Raw genomic sequence first — 17705 nt, forward strand, 5'->3', positions numbered from 1 at the left:
TCATATCTGAAACTCCAGCTGCAAACGAGTTTGGGGAAGTGTGCTTTCCAGCCCCTGTGATAGAGGAAGGGACCAGACCCTTAGAGGAGGGTGAGAGGGATGAGAATGGGGTTAATCCATCAGGACTGGCCTCTTTTATCAAGATTCTAACATTTAATTTGGCTTAATACTTACGCGAGCTAAACAAGTGATGGTCCTTTTTTTTAATCTGTATAAAATTCATATTTGCAATATTAAATAATTTTTTCACCAATTTGTGGCATCTATAAATTGACCTCTGAAGCCCTGTCTGTGACATAATACTTGGAAACCTGGAAAAAAGGTTTCGTTTGAGGAGTCCTCGTAATTGACTCCAAGTGCTTTACATTTGCTGATGCTGAAATGAATAATCGCTTTCTCTATAGGAAGTGAGAAACTCCTGTGCAGTACAGGAAGCAAGAGCTTCCATGTATTCTCTTGAGCAGAATGAGCACTTCCTGGAGGAAACAATATAACTCGATAAGTTGAATCTTTTTTCAATAAAGAACCAGCTGGCCAAATTCAGAGGCCAAGAAGCCTTTGAGAAGATGCTTAACTTCACTAATAAAGAAAGGCAGATTAAAACAAGAGTGGCTCATCTGATTAACAACAATGAACAGGCTCAGTAGTGTCCACTGTGGGACACATAAACTACAGCTGGAGGTGAGAGGAGGTGACAAGATTTGGAAGAGAATTCAGCAGGACCTACCAAAAATTTAAATCTGTCTCCCCTGTGACCTAGCCATTCTGCTTCTGAGAATACGCCTTCCAGAAATGTTCTCACATACACGCAAAAATATAGAGAAATTCTCTGAAGCACGGGTTGCAGTTAACAAAATCTTGGGAAAAATCTAAATGACTAGCAATGCAGTTTGGATAAACAAATACAATGGAATACTATGCAGCCAATGTAAAGAAAAGTAGACCTGCAAGTCCTGAGAAGGAGGAGACATGTAGACACTCCCGAAGGTGCGGGGCTGGGTGTCTTGGCCCTTTGCCAAATGGTGATGCCACCCTTGTCCGTGGACATTTGGAACTGGTAAAATCATGATTCAGAGAACATGGCGCAGTAAGGCTTAGGTTAATTTTGTTCTGTAAAATAATTTATGTAAATTATATCAAGGACTTAGATTAAAAGCATGGGATATTCTCTAGTCTTCATGTCTTCCATTAAGTCGTGGGAATTTTACTTACCTCTCGGCACCTGCAGTAAGAAAAGAAAAGTTGAACCTGGATGTTCTAATTGTCAACCACTTGAGATTTAAGAGAGGTGACCTAGCCTTGGACAAGCTGATTTTGGTCCCAGCTCCTCATCCTCCCCTCTCATCCATTTCAGAGACAAAGGTCATCAGCAAAAGGCTGAGAAGCCAGTGTGGGTAAAATGCAATTTTCTTAATGTCACTTTATGAGGGAAATATAGGGACACGGCTGAACACCCCTCTTGAGTATTGACTGTCTCTCGAGTTTGAAGCCTTTCACTTGCTAAGTTAAGAAAATAAACTATTTAGGACTTGGAAGGGAGAAGGAAGTCTCCCCTGCTCTTTGGCCAAAAACTCCCTTAAGAACAATGTTTATGGTGGAACCACCATAAGAACAGAAACAAAAAAAAAGAAAAAAAAAAAGGAGTGAATTGTGGAACAGTGTATATTGAATGCTGTGAAAATGATGATGGTGATGATGATGATGGTGATGATGATGATAATAAGTAGTAGTGATGCTATGCTCTTTTCTATAAAAAGGATCCCAGAAGAGCTTCTTCAAAACAGTGCCTATCTCCAAAGTGTGGGGGTGTTATTTTAAGTCACACATAAACCTGTATTGTTGTAGTGCGGCAGCTCTCCTCCAGCAAAACTGGCCCAACGGGATTGCCTGCCTGTCAAGGTGCTTGTTTTGATAAGATAAGATCTTCAAAGGTTCAATTTCTGGTTCCCTAATGGGAGTGAAGTGACTTTAACTTATCAGCTGAGAGACAGTCACCTGCTAAGGCAAAGGTCCATCGCTTCCCTGAAACACGGCTCATTCCTGCTTGGGCCTGGTTCCTGAGAGCCTGATCACATTGCCCGGGGAATTTCAGGATGGTCAGAAGATCCTGACTCTCACATCTCACCTTGTGGGCAACCTCTGCAGGTGGAAACCTGGTCCTACTTGGAAACTGGAGCTAAGAATAAAAGTCATTAAGGGCAGAAAAAGCTGTGAGTAATGCTTTAGGAATCAACCTTGGCTTTCGTTTCCTTGATACTGGCTTTACGTTTTTAATTTCACAATAAATTAATTTCTCTTTTATGTCACTTTATTTGCGAGCAGAAAATAAATCGACATGTTTTTTTTTAGGGCCACGAAGGGAATACTTTGAAGATAACAGGATAGCACTGTCGTCTGCCTGGCGCGCATCCCTTCTGCTGGACAATCAGAAATCAGAGCGGCATGCTGCTGAGTGCTTCCTCCAGCAGGAAACAGAGTATTCCAGTGGATTTCTGACTCAGAGGAGACAGGCAGCAGAACCATGAGCTTGGATTAGCATTAGCCGAGTTGGGGCACCAGAACCTGCAGACCCACACTGCTGAACGGTTATGTACATAAGAGTGTGTATTAGTTTCCTGTACTGTAACAAATTACCACAAACTTGGGGGCTTAAAACAACATAAATCTATTCTTTCACAGGAGGCTAGAGGTCCAAAAGCAAGGTATTGGCAAGGTTGGTTCCCTCTGGAGGCTCTGAGGGAGAATTCATTCCATGCCTTTCTCCTAGATTCTTGTGGTTGCGGACGACCTTGGCAATCTGTGGTTTGTGGATGCTTCACTCCAACCTCTGCCTCCATCCTTATATGGCTGTCTCCCCTCTGTGTGTCTCGTGAGTCTCAAAACTCCTTCTGCCTTTCTCTTATAAGGACATCTGTCATTGGATTTAGGGCCTGCTCTAAGTCCAGGATGAACTCATCATGATGTCCTAAACTTAATTACATCTGCAAAGTCCTTTCCCAAATAAACTCATATTTATAGATTCTGGGGGTTAGGACTTGGACATATTCTTTTGGGAGTCATTGTTCAACCCACTACAGAGATAGACCCAGTGGGACTCAGGATAGTAGCTGCTTTAATTAGTAATAGCATGTTGCAAATCTCTTTGCCTAATAATTTGCAAAACCCAGATCTGTAAAAGAGGTCCTAGCTGACAAATGGCATCCTTCCAGACAGTTGAGACCTGGTTGGAAGATGGGCATAATGAAGCCCAGAGGAAACAGGATGCTTAATAGAAGGAGGACTAGATGGATACTTCGGGACAGGTGGTCAGCTCCTCAGGAACAAGGGCCTTCTTGAGACCCCTCTCCTACCCTCTGCCTGTTGTCACTTCCAGGCCCTGAGCTGGTGAGGACACTCCCCCACACAAGATGGGAGGGCTTGATTTGGGTTTGTACAGTGCCCAGGGAGGTGGAGCCACTTGGCTTTTTCTTTGGGAAGGAGGTAGTGACAGAGGAGGTATGGCCTGCAGCTTAAATTTCTCTGAAACTGAGGGACCCAGTGCGACATGTTTGAGGCCCTGTGTGGACAGGCAGGAAGCTTTCCATGGGCACGGCAGCCTGGAAGCTGTAGCTGGGTGAGGTACTCCAGGAGCCCTCCCCTCAAACCCCATTTGCCAAAAAGAGGTTAGCCATTCATATAATTTGCCTGATCAGGGACCAAGCCAGGGAAATATTGTTAACTAATTTTCAAAAGTGGAGTATATAAATAATTCATATTTACTATAGAAAAATGGGAATGTTTGACAAAGAATAAAAAAAATAATAAAAATCACCTATAATTCCATTCTAAATGAAAGTCACTTAAAATATCTAGATGATTATACTTCCATTTTTAAAAAACACATGTATGATTTAACTTAATATCATTCGGATAGTTCTGTATATGCAATTTTATATCATGATTTTTCTACTTAATGTCGTGTCACAGTATATATGCATGGAGGTAAACTGTGCATATGAGGTAGAGTCATATATTAACAAAGTTAAACTTTTATCATATATTTATTGATTACTTTTAAATTTATTTTTATTTTTACATTAAAAAAATTTACATCCTTTAAAAAATAAGGAGAGTATATTTTGCCTGTATTATTTGTTGCAAATAATTTTCCCTAGTTTGGTAGTTTGCTCTTTAACCTTTTATAGTGTTTTTGGTATGCAGACGTTTATAATTCTGACTTAGCCAAGACTATATTCTTTTCTTATGTGACTCCTCTCATTATTGTTCTTATCCTTAAAATGCCTTTCACTCAAATTTAGTTATCTACTTATTTTTTAAGTTTTTTAAATCGGCGTTATTTTTACATGTAATGTTTTAATGCATCTGGAAATTATTTTATATTACAGAATAAAGTGTAGCTCTAATTTAATCCACCCCAACTTTCAGCCAGTTTCTCCAATCTCATTTGCTCTCTAATTCACCTCTTTTTGTTGGTTTATTAGCTTTCTTTCTCATCCATGAAATTTATATGTTACTTGAAAGTGTTTCAGAACTATCTATATTTTCCCATTGATTTGCCCATTAATTCTTGTTGATACAATCTTGTTTTACTTCTTTAGCTATATAATACATTTAATATTTGGCAGAGAAAATGTCCCTTCCTCATCCCAATTATTTTTCTTTTCCAAAAAATTTATAGTAATCTTACCTGTTAATTTTCCAGGAAATATAGCCAAGAAAATTTTGTCAATTTCTAAATTCTAATTGTGTCAAATTCTTTAGAATTCTCCTTGGAAGTGTGGTGAACTATAATTTTTTTTTTTTTTTTAACAGCCAAAAGAAAAGCTTTTTCAGAAGGGAAAGTACTCTTCTAGACGTGGAAGTGGGCCTGAGCAAGAGAAGCGTGGCTCAACGGCCTTTCATTTTTTATTTTATTTTATTTTTTTATGGTGAACTATAATTTAACAAGCAGAGACTTGAACTTTTTTTCGTAAGTTTTTCACTCAAGAATATGGATGTATTTATATTTTCTCACATCTTTTATAGTGCTTGTAGATCTCATACATTTCTTAGGGTAGTTAGGGTATTTTTAATTGCTATTATGGCTGAAATATTTTCTGCCATCACACATTCTAACTGTTAATATAGAAATAAAGTAAGTAATAAATAGAAAATATAGTAAATAACAGTAAATAGAAAAACTTGATTTTTGTGGGTGTGTAGTTATTTTGCACACAGGCTCCTTTGTGTTATTAATTCTTTTGTGTGTGTCTCATAGAGTTTTAATTAATCAATCAATTAATTAATTAATTAAAGAAATGATTTAAATTTCTTTTTCCCTGTCTACCTTCCCCTTCCCCCTCCCCCTTCTTCTCTGGTAATCACTAGTCCATTGTCTATGTCCACGAGTTTCTGTTTGTCCTGTTCATTTTAGGTTTATATTCCACATGTAAGTGATATGTGATTTTCATCTTCTGTCTGGCTTATTTCGCTTAGCATGATTATCTCAACGTCCATCCATGTTGTTGCAATGGCAGTATTTCATCTCTTTTTGTGGCTGAGTAATATTCCATTGTGTATATGTACCACAGCTTCTTTATCCAATCATCTGTTGTAGGACACTTCGGTTGTTTCCATGTCCTGGCCACTGCGAATAATGCTGCTATGTGAGTTATTAATTCTAAAAGTTTTTAGTTGATCCCAATTTTCTGGCTGTGTAATTATAGTTTTACAAGTGATGATATTGCCTTCCTATCTATAACTATATCATCTGTATCTATATCTATATCATTTATATTTATATCTATCTATATCTATAACTCTAAAGGATTTCAATCTAAAATAGAACCCGAGGATATGAAATGGAGAATCTCATACATGCACCCTCAGAAGAATAGAACTTAAGAACTGAGACTAATTTCCAGAAAACCAAGACTTATCTTCTGACCAATTAACATCCACCAAGAACCTCTCTTCATCCTCAAGCCAATAAACTTAGTGCTTGGACTCTGGCTGGACTTCTCCCTTTTTGTACTCCTTGCCCATAAATACAGTCTATCCTAAACCCTCAATGGACTTGCCTGTAGCTAGCTACAATATGTGTTTCTAGAACTGCAATTCTGCTATTCCCAAATAAACTCAAATTTCTGATAACTTCCTTTTGCCTCAGTTTAGCTCCTTATTGAGGTTGACATTCAATCCTGTCAGAGGTAGGATCAGAAGGAGATGACCCTTGGAATCAAGTGAGGCACCCTCACTGACCCTCTTGATCTCAAACTTCTGTAAGTTGCCTTCTGTTTCTGGTGTGGTGAGTCTCCTCTTGGGTTTAGAGCACCCTCCTTTTGGTCAAGCTCTCCAACTTTAGTTAGGATTCGGATAAGGATAGATTGTCTTCCTGGTGAGTACTCCTTGGTTTCTGAATTAGAATGCACTTGGTTTGGATTTAAATTTATGGATTTAACTGAAAGCAGAACTAAGATAAAATTAATGGGCACAGGTTGAACACCTAAATGCTGCTAGAGTGCTTGCCACATTTACGTGAGAGACAGCCACCTCTGAAACAAAAGACTCCGGTGTAAGGATAACGTGGTCACGGATAAGCAAGTATTACAATGGGTTGTTCACCACCCGCAAGAAAATTCTGGGCAACGATGGACACCTGGTTATGGGTCAGACAAATAGAGCAAAGGCTGTCTGCCGGGAAAGAGAAGTATCTCATGAAAAGCACACTATCAAACAAAACTGAAGTCCCAATCCTACATATATCCCTTAGGCTGTCTAGGGTTATTTTTTCTTTGCTCTCAGGAAAACACCAAATATGGGATCTTAGTCATCTAAATGCTTTAAGTGTGGCTCTCTATTTAGGAACTCTGCCTGATTTTGTGTTACAAAAGTTATGGTCTCTCCTCATGTGCATGGACCAATTTTACTGAAGACAACTTAGAACTATAATGGACGTTATGAGGAATGTTCTCATTAGACAAGATCATTCATTTAAGAAGTGCGCTTGAAAGCAAGGGTTCCCAAGTTAAACAAACAGAATGGGATACCTATTCTAATTGGCATTCAGAAGGCTCCAAAAGGCTTCAAGATTCCAAAACAGCTTTATCGAAGGATTAACTGCAAAGACTAATGAAAAATAAAAGATATAAGAGGCACCTAAAACAAAGACTGTGAGACTGATGTAACCCTGACTGCTCCTCTCTGTTATCCTTTACTTGAATTTTCATTCTACCAATCATCTGTCTGAATTGGCTTTCCATTCTGAAGAGACTATGTGATTATAAACAAAAGTCTGCCAAGAAAGTGGCCTTACGGACACCCTCCATATCTACCCTTGAAGGAGGGCCTCCAGATGGGCCCCTCCCAGGGCTGATAGGAGTCTGAGAAATTAAAATTAGTGGAAAATCTTGCCAAATTCTGGTAGATAGCAGAGCTGCACTCTCTACTTTAAATCCTACTTGATTTGGAGCCTGCAGATTAAATCCTGGGAAAACTGGCAGAAGCCGGTGAAGGGTGAGCATTCTTACAGAGCCAGCTCTCCCAAATCTCTATCGGTAGTACCCATTTGAGAGAGGAAGGTAACCTTTCCCATTGTCGGTTCTTTTCCAAATCCAGATCCATTCATATTGATCTTTTCTCTCCCAAGAGTAGCTGTTACCTTCTTGTCGGTCTCATTTTTGTCCCGAGAGCTTGGCTTGCCAATCATCAGGTTGGAGACCTCAAAGCATAGCTGACAGAAATATGGGTTGTATGCTATTTGTGGTTAGATATGGCAAGACAGAAATATGGGTTCCATCCCATTTGCAGCTAGAGTTTACTGCCAGCCCTCAGGGGAATTGTCCAAGTCTTTATTTTTTTGGTTATCTTTGGGAGTGACTCTGGATATTGGGAGTGTAGTATCTTTTGCACCCTCTTTGGGGATGCCTCTTGGGTCCATGGGGTTTGTTCAATACTTTCAGGAATATTTACTGTTTTTCCTGGCTGAAACCTGACACGATATTTGAAAGAATTTTTTTTAAAGTAGCTCTATGGTCAGAAGGTGGCTAAATTGGAAAATGATTATATCTGTATCTCTATCTATCTATTTTTCTATTCATCTACCTACCTATTTTACTTTTTATTTCTAGCTCATGTCTTATTGCATCGGTCAGAAATTTTGAGAACAATGTTAACCAATTATGAGATAATTGACTTTATCTTTTATTCCTGTTTTCAATTGAAATACCTCTGGCATTTCACAATTGTGTCTGACATTTGCAAATTTAAGAGATTTATTCTTTTCTTGTTTGCCTTTGTTTTGTTTGTTTCTTTGTTTTGGGGTTTTACAGGACCTCAGGTGCAGTTCGTGGTATGACATTATTGGCCTGTGCAAGGCCCCCTCTAGTACGTGTTATGTATGAATTTATCCATCGTATGTCTTCCTTTCCCAAAGTAACCTGGCTTATGTGTTGAATGTGTATCTTTTTGTTTGTGTTCTTACAAACCTGGCACTGTTGTTTTGCCTACTTGTATTTTTAATGTATATTATGTTATTTGGTACATCTCATTCTGTTTTTTTACTTTTTTTCGCTGAACACTGCATTTTTAGGATATTTCCATGTTGCTACGTGGTCATCTAATCGAATGCCTCTAACATGTAAATAATTCTCCAGGGTGTACATCCATTATATTTTATCTGTCCTTCTCCCAGGATCTTTCGACTCCCTGATACCACAGATAGTGCTGCAGCGAACACCCTTGTTCACGTGTCTTTAAGGAGACGTGTGAGAATGTGGAGGAGTGGAATTGCTAGGTCCTGGGACTACAACACCAGTTGTCCCTGATTGTTGTTCAGAATGGCTGTGCCAGTCCATGTGCCTCCCATTCCCAACAGAGCATGGACGTTTCTGTATCCTCACAGACTCACTAACATCCACACATCATTGTAACATGTGAAACCTGGTTAAAAAAAAACAACAACAACTTAGCATTGCAGGAAACTCACTCGCATTTCCACTCCCTGGAGGTAACCAGTCTCAGTTAATTTTGGTCTTCAGTTTTTCCAATGGTTCCTTTCATTATCTAAACAACATTTTGGGTATTATTTAAGATAAATAATCCTTATCATGAAAAAGAAATACCTTTCTATGCCTAGTTTTAAAAATTTCCATCAGGATTGCATATAGAAATTGTCAAACAGTTTTGTTTAAACCCATTGACATGGTTCCCTGATGGAAACAATTCCTTAACCTTAAATTATCTTGATTTCTAAAATACTGCCTACTGGATGATGACTAAGTCATAGTGTACTTTCAAGTTTAATTTACTGCTTGATATTAAGAAATACCTTTGTATTACTGCTCTGTGTGATCCTGCTGTACCCCGAGAGTGACCTGGAAAACCCAAAGCATGTGACTGTGTTAATCGGAGTGAGCATACTAAGGCTTGTCACCTATTTTTGTATGTCTCAAAGCCAAAAGCCTTTGAGAACGGTTTTTACATTTTTAGATGCTTGAAAAATTTTTTTAAAGAATAATATTTCATGACATGTAAAATTTACATGAAATTCAAATTCAGCTCCCATAAACACAGCCACACTCATTTGTTTACATGTTATCTATGGCTGTGTGCTCACACCAACCACAGAGGTGAAGAGTTGTGAAAGAGGTCATATGGCCTACAGAGCTGAAAATACTTACCATCTGTCCCTTTGCATAAAAGTTTTGCTTTTTACCTCTGGTATACATGATTCAATCAACAAAAGTTTATGGAGAACCTACTAGTGAAGGACATGCTGTTCTGATCCCCTTTGGGTATTTATTGTCCTGCTAGGAAGACAGTCACAACCCTGGGTGACAAATGCTAGGATGGAGCAGGATTGGGGGTTTAAGGCAGATATAGCAGAGGCCTCTGAGCTGCACTGGGGAGATCAGAGAAAGCTTGTCAGAGGCAATAATGTCTCAGCAGAAACCTAGAGAGTGAGAAGGAGCTGGCCATGTGAAGACGGGTGATTAGAGGCTGGAAGAGGCAGGAAAAATGTTCTGGGCAAAGAGAACAGCATGTCCAGTGGCCAGAGGTGTCATGGGTTGTTGGAGAAACTGGAAGATGTTTGCATTATCATTTGCATTATAGGCTTAATTGTAGTTAACCCAAGTTTAGTTTGCATATAAATAAATAATTGCCTATAGAGGGGCTCTTGGTGGTATAAGCAAGGCAGCGAGGAGGTCGAATATCGATGGATTGATTCACTCATTTGTTCATTCAGTGAGAATTTATTGAGCACCTTCTTAGAGCTGAGCAGTGGGCTAAGTTCTGAGGACAGCAGTAAATAGGAGGTAGTCCCTGTCCTGAAGGTTCTCATGGTCTTGTGAGAAAAGCAGATAGAAAAATAATTTCCACAGGTGTGAGGAGTGCTCACACTGCCATGCCATGGAGGGCCCGCTCTATTTCTAATTCCCTTATCCCTGGTCACCTAGTCATTTTCCCAGCCTCCCTTGCAGCTAGGGGTGAACATATAACTAGTTTTGACCAGTAAGACATAGGAGAGATCTGCTGGGAAATTTTGAAGAAAACTCTTCAGATGAAAGGTGAAGCCGCAGATGACACCATCATTTCCTCTCTCTTGCCTGCCTTTGAATGGGATTGTGACAGTGACACAATGGGATCTGTGGCAGTCACCTCGTGGTCATCAGCATAAAACTGGTTCTTGTTGGCATCATCAAGCTGCTGCACCAAACCTGGAACTACCTACCTTGGAGACTTGTAGTTAGATGAAATCATTACACAGCATTATTGCATAAACTAGCTGTTCTCAGCTGGGGGTGATTTGCCCTCCAGAGGATGTTTGGCAATGTCTGGGGACAGTTTTGGTTTTCACTGCTGGCATCTGGTGGATAGAGACCAGGGTGATACTAAACATCTCACGATACAAAAGACAGGCCACACAGCAAATAATTATCTGGTCTGCAATGTCAACAGAGCCAAGATGAGAAACCCTGGCTTCAGCCATTGCTGACCAAGTGCTTTCTTTATTCACACAGAGTGTGAGAGTCTGGCCTGAGCCATAGAGGGTTAGCAGACCAATGTCCTCCTTGGGGCACAGGAAGAGGAGTGCAGGGAATTATTCCAGCCACCTTCACTCATGCAACACTGTTAGACTTGGACCGAGTGCTATGAGAGAGTTATGGGCCCTAGTTGTGCTTTGGAGACTGACAGGTTTTAATCTGCCAATTGACAGTGTCTCTTAAGCATTTTATTTTATCTTTTTCAGCATCATTTTCCAAAAACATTATTATGGGGGTAAAAATAAATAATGCATGTTAAGGCTCTTAGTACAGGGTCTGCCATAGAGTAAACATTTCACAAATGGCTGTTATTGTTAGCACTATTACTAATCAGTGTTACTATTGTTAGTGCTATTACTGGTATGCCCCCTGGGGGCGAGGAGCTGGAGTTGCAGTGCGGCTGTGTTCATGTCAAAGCTGCTATCCTGATGGTCAACTGAGTTGCCCACTTGCAAGGGGAACCCAGGAATAACTAAAGGAGGGGCGATTCTGGGAGCCACTGGAGGGACAGAAAAAGTTACTGAGGCAGGAGAGCGTAGATGAGAATTGAAATTCACTGAGTATTTTAGGCACAAGACCTAAATTCAGTCACGTGTGCAGGAACCAAAAGGATATTCTGAGACCACCTTCTGGCCAGGGCACTTAAAGGGTCAGGTCACAGTCCTTCAGGTACCCCTCAATGAAGAGAGACGAGATACCTCTCCAGGAGCTTGGTTGGTGGGAGGCCCAAACAGAGCAAGTCAGCGCTGGACCTTGGGTTGGTGGATTCCAGAGGGCGTGGCCCTGGGAAGGAGGGTGAGTTCCCCAGGCTTGCTCTTTGCTCTTTGGAGTTGCCAAAGGCTGTGGTAATTTCCATAATGCAAATAGTCTTGCCAATATAGAGGCAGATTTCTGGGAATTGAGGTTCCAAAGTCAGAGAGGTTTGAGTGTTTCGTGAAATTCTTCCTCTCTTAAATATGTGGCTAAGAACTGCCCTGCCCATGACTCCTGAGACCAAGGTGTTCTCCTCTACCCACCTTCGTTTTCATTCAAGACCATGTTTATTTTCTATGTTGCACACCCAGGTCACACAAGAGGGTCAAGAGTCTTTCTAAACAAACATACAGACTCTCAGGGAAAAAAAAGTCAACATTTCGTGACTATACCACTGTTTAGTCATTTTATTGTTACTGGGCATTTGAGTAGTTTCAAGTTTTTGAGTTTTGAGCTGTTACAAACAGTGCTGATGTATCTATCATTCTTATAAACATTGTTTCAGAGGCAGGCGTGCGTGCATTTCTGTTGTGTACATATTGAGGAGTGGGTCAACTGGCAGGTGACTGTTCAGCTTTAGTAGATATTGTCACTCCATTTTCCAAAGTGTCTGTACCATCTTCCACTCCCACTAGCACCATATGAAGGCTCTTTCTGGTTGTCCCACATCCTCTCTGACACTTGGTATTGTCAGTCTGGGAATTTACAGCTACAGCTACACACAGCAGTGTGGCTGACTGTCATAAAGTTGAAATAGAGTGGGGGCAAAAAGCCAGACAGAAAAGAAAACACGTAGTCTGATTCTCATTTATATAAAACCCCCAAACAGGCAAAAAAATATCTAAGCTTTTAGAAGTCAGGATAATGGTACCCATGAGAAGCACAAGGGGTGACGTCTAGGGTGCAGGTAATGTTTCGTTTCTTAGTCTGGGTGCTAGTTAGACAGGTTTATTCCCTTTGTGAAAATTTATTAGGCTGTATAGTTATGATTTGTGCACTTTTACCTATGTCATACTTAAGTTTAATTTTCAAAAAATATTTTCTCTTAATCTTCCCCTTTCTCATCTTCTGTCATCTTTCTTCACATACTTGGTTGGGAACTGTTCCCATCAGAGTCCCCTTCATGGCTGTGTGACTGGTATAAGTTACACAGGGCCCGCACTCAAGAGGGCCTGAGATTGGTTTCATGCTCTGCTGTCTCTGTCTTAAAAAATTCTTAGCACTTTTGGAACAAGGAGCCCTTTGTTTTTCTTTGGCTCTGGGCCTCATACATCATGTAGCTGGCCCTGGCCACAGGCAGCTGCCAGTGACTCTCCACAGATCCCTCTCCAAGGTTTGGTCTTTGACAGGCACCGAAGACAGGGCTAGGTTGCCCCTCTGCCTGATGGGAGAGGTGCCAAATGCCCACGATGGCCTCAGGACTGTTCTCCCCCCATGAGAACCTGGGATTGTACATACCTGTGGATGGAATTACTGGGTCATAGGGTAGGTTCATGCACAATGCCCCCAAGTGGCTCTCTGCCCCTGACCTTCCATCTGATTTCTTTTTTAAATTGTGATAAAAAATACATAACACAAAATTGATCATGTTAACCATCTTTAAATCTACAACCCATTAGCATTAAGTATATTCACATTGTTCTACAACCATCTCCACAATCCATCTCTAGAGTGTTCTCATTTCTCAAACTGATTCTTTGAACCCACAAAACAATAACTCCTCATTCTCCTCCACCTGCTTTTGTGATTTTCTCTTTGTGTCTCTCTTCCCAACTATACTGTGAATCCCATGAGGTCAAGGAATGGCTTATTCACCTCTGAGCAAGAAGGAGCATGTATGATGCATACAGGCCTTGGAGGAGGTGGTTAAGAAAACACAGTTTTGTCAAATAAATGACAAATTAGAGATATGATTTAACCATTGTTTGAAACTGGGTTGGCTCTTGGGCTAATAAATTCTCTAAATTCGGTATTGAGACAGTGCCCAGCACATAGCTAGACTGAAAATCCAAATGAATGAATAAATGAAGCATTAATAACTCTGCTACAAAAATACAATATTGGCACTTTATCGAGCATGAGTTAGGTGCTAGGCACTCAATACACAGAAAAATGCCTGGCACTCAATACATTATCATATAACATATAGATATATATTTCATATAATATAAACAAAGGGACTAGTTTTTTGAGTGAGAAACAAGCTCAGAGACATTGTGTCTTCTGCCAGAGGTCACACAGCTGGCAGATGGCTCCAGGTGTGGGCAACTCTAAAGTTCAGTATTTACTTTTGAAATATTATATAAGTAAATAAATAAATACAATTTATACTCTGGAAATTGCAATTTGTAATAACTCCCCATGTCAATTAATTAAAATAAAATTTCTGACATTTTTTACTTTTGTTTAAATAAAACTAGTTTTTCTTTTCTGATTATAAATATGTATGTACTCTATCTAAAAAAAAATTCTGGCGCTTCAGAAAGTGAAAATGTGATGTTTTTAAAGACTCGTTAGAATGTTCTGTCAAGATTCAAGGCAACCCTATCCAGGGGTAACAGGATTTGGAAACCACGACTCTTATCAACTCTTCCCCTCGAGTTTTGTCTCCAGGTAAAGGAATATATGTGTTCCATTCCATGACCTTTCCTTCCAGATCTTTTCTTTTTTGGTGTGCTTCAGAGGGAACTGAGGGAGGGTGTCGAGACGATAAAATGACCTTCTTTCCCCTCACCCGCGTTTCACATAAGCGCTTGTTTTCTGTTCCATGGACTGGCCTTCCTCCTGCTAGATCCAGGGTTGTTTTTCTGAGCATTGATTTCTTATTGGGGTTTAGGTGTAATAAGGAAGTTGTCAAGTGAAACTCTTTTTTCCACAGTGGCTGAGGTCAGCCTCCTATCACTGAAGGAGTGGGAAGCAGTGCCAGGATAGGGAGGGATAGGGCAGGACAGGGTGTAATGGGCGGCCCCTGGATTGGCTGCCTGTGAGCTCAGCTCCTGGGAGATACAATATATATATGACTGTGACGAAAGCACTCTGGAAATTGGTAGCTGCCATAGCAGCATCTTCTCCCTGGAAGAGCTGGACCTACTATCCCTCACTGAATACAACTTTTAGCTGACAGAGAGCGGTGCTCAGCCATTGCAGAGGTCCCTGATACAGAGCCAGATCTGGAAGTCCTGGCCAAAGGTGTCCTGGGACAGGAGTAACTTTCGTGATCCGAGGTTGGTTGAATGATTTTCTCTCCTTAGGGGCTGGAGCAGTAGGTAGGTATTTCGGGGTTTCGAAAAAGAGCATAGACCCTTTGTTCAGTTCCAATTTGCTTTTTAACTTCCTGGGCCCTCCCTGAGCTTTAGTTTCTTCATCTCTAGAAGGACAGAACAGGGTTCAATGATGTGATCTCAACTGGGTCTATAAACTCTGAACTCAAGTCCCAGTCCTGCTGCGTACTAGCCCAGCAACCCTGAGGAAGGAACTTCATTTCCTTGGGCCTCAGTTTCCTGATCTGCAGAATGGGGGTGGTGTTCCATACTTCTTCTGCTCATTTTCCTGTAGAATGTTTTATAGGTCATACTATAGACATTATGCACAGGTATGCAGTAAAGGGAAACTCTGCATAAATAGGAGGTGGTATGATTACCTATGGCTGGATTAAGGTTTAGATTTCAAGGTTCTTGGAAGTTAGTCTAAAGGCAGGGAAATCTTATGAAGAGAATTCTGGCAGTCTGCTGCTCTGACAGGGATTGGAGGGGCATTACCACATTGCACTGCCTGTGGTCTTGGATAGAGGACAAAAGGGGGTGAGGATGTGATGTGGGCATCTCCGGAGCACAAACTCCAGCGTTGGATGCAAGTGAGCAGTGGTCATTGTTGACGTTCTCCAACTTTGTGAACCATGTCCCACTGCCCCCGTTCCAGGTCTGACTCACTGCTGTGTCATAGTGACCTAAGTTCCACTATTAGCAAGCTCATTCTTCTAGGTTTTGAAAAATTCTCAGAAGATGAAAATCCTGCCCTTCTGGAAAATAGGCACCAGGTAATAAGTTTCGTGATGAAAACAAGGACAGGCAGATGGTCAAAGTCCATACTTTGCACTGAGCTGTAGGTTGGCCCCAGCAGAGCTGACACCCCTAGTGGTGCCAAGTGGCTGCTCAGATGACTCTGTGACCTGAGGCTTGGTGCGGAGAGCCCACTGGGATCTGGAACCCTCCGTCTGGGCCAGGGCCTTATGTTTTGAAGTGGATAAGGACCATCTGAGGAATATCCAAGAAAGGGTGCCCAGGCATGGATGGGTCTAGAAGCAATGTGACTTGAGGAATCACCAAGAGACCTGGGCAATCGGGGCTATGGACTTGAACAGGGAGGACTCAGGGGTGACATGACTTCTTCTTGAGGTGTGAAGGACTTCACTCAATCTGAGGAGGGCTTTTCTTAAAATCCATATTGGCCAACAGTGGAATGATCTCACCTTCAAAAGTGGTGGGTTCCCATTGCAAGAAGTGTTCCAATGGAGATTGCAAGTCTACCTGCCAGGAATGTGGCATACAGCAGTCTTATACTGCAAGAGGTGGGGCTAGATACTTCTCAGGTCCCTAACAGGGATCCCACAAAAAAGAAGGAATATCTTGAACTGTTACTACCTAACACTTGTGAGGTGCGCTTGGAAACAGGATAGGTCCAGTGTTGAGGGAAGAGATTATCACCTTGTCCCCAACTTAAGTCTGGCCAGTGGAGGTTGAGGGTCTTTTCCCAGCAGGCCCCTTGCTACCCTGCATGTGCCAAGATGTGATCTGTGAGGGGACCCGCACCATCAAGGGAGCTCAGGTTGAAGACTTTGAGCTTGGACAAGAACGGCTTTTCCCCAGGGGTTCGGAGTGTCCATGGGGCTGCCTGTGCTGAAGAGAAGTAAACATGAGCTCAGGGTGTACCCCTTTACCCTCTAGCCCACTGACTGGCTTCCTGCCCAGGAGTCTGTGAGCCCTACAGACTTTCACAGAGCCCTGAAGGAGATTGTGTTGACAATCTTTGTCTCTGGGGCACAGGTATATCTATACCTGGGCATGTGTGAATGTGTGAGTCTGTGTGTACAGGTCATGGTGGGCATGTATGTAGATGTAGCTATCTCTGTTGGTGTCAAATAAATTTGCTCACCTCTATGTGTGTGTGTGTGTGTGTGTGTGTGTGTGTGTGTGTGTGTGTGTTTACTGGAAGCCACTTGGTGTGGGAGAGAGAATAAAGAATTTGGAATCCAGAGAAGTGGGTTCAAGCCTCAACTTTTTCTGCTTTCTCACTGTGGGACCTTGGGCAAGTCACTTAATGCTTCAGAGCCTCTATTTATAAACTGCCAGCTCACTTGATTCACAGGGCATGGCCAAGATGAAATGAGATAGATAATAAGATGAAAGGGCATTCTGAACACCATGTGGCAGCACGCAGGTGAGCTGGTCACATCTGTGTATAGCTGTGTATTGTTTGTTTGTTTCACAAACACTGAGAATCTTCCAGGCAGTGACATGGCAGAGGATCATGCAGGCTCAGGTCCTTCCTTTGGAACTCGGTAGGTAGATGAGGAGGTAGATGAGGAGGACAGATGGTAAATAGATGCTCAGATAATTCTTCCCTTGCACTTGGGGTGGGAAAAACACAAGGTATTATGAGTCCATGTAGGTTTACGGTATGCGTGAGTATATTACTGTGACACATGAGTGTCTTAGTCATTTGGGCTGCTATAACAAACTACCATAAACTGGTAAACTGGGTGGCTTATAAACAACAGAAATTTATTTCTCATGGTTCTGGAGGCTGGAAGATTGAGTGAGGTACAGGTGCCAGCAGATTCAGTGTCTGGTGAAGGTTGCCTGGTTCATGGACAGTCAATTTCTCTCTGTGGCCCCACATGGTGGAAGGAACAAGAGAGCTCCCTGGGGT

General features: G+C 41.5%; 1 protein-coding gene across 1 annotated transcript in view; it reads left to right on the forward strand.

Moving 5' to 3' along the window:
* Positions 1 to 1986: 1986 nt before the first annotated feature.
* BNIP5 (BCL2 interacting protein 5) overlaps positions 1987 to 17705 on the forward strand; it is a 34212-nt gene continuing 18493 nt past the window's right edge. Inside the window, exons 1-2 of the mRNA XM_039856134.1 lie at positions 1987 to 2210; positions 2350 to 2600. The gene's annotated coding sequence lies outside the window, so the exon portion shown is untranslated. The remainder of the gene's footprint in view (positions 2211 to 2349; positions 2601 to 17705) is intronic.

Source organism: Pteropus medius, unplaced genomic scaffold (genome assembly GCF_902729225.1).
Source record: "Pteropus medius unplaced genomic scaffold, Ma_sr-lr_union100, whole genome shotgun sequence".
In the NCBI taxonomy this organism is placed as follows: domain Eukaryota; kingdom Metazoa; phylum Chordata; class Mammalia; order Chiroptera; family Pteropodidae; genus Pteropus; species Pteropus medius.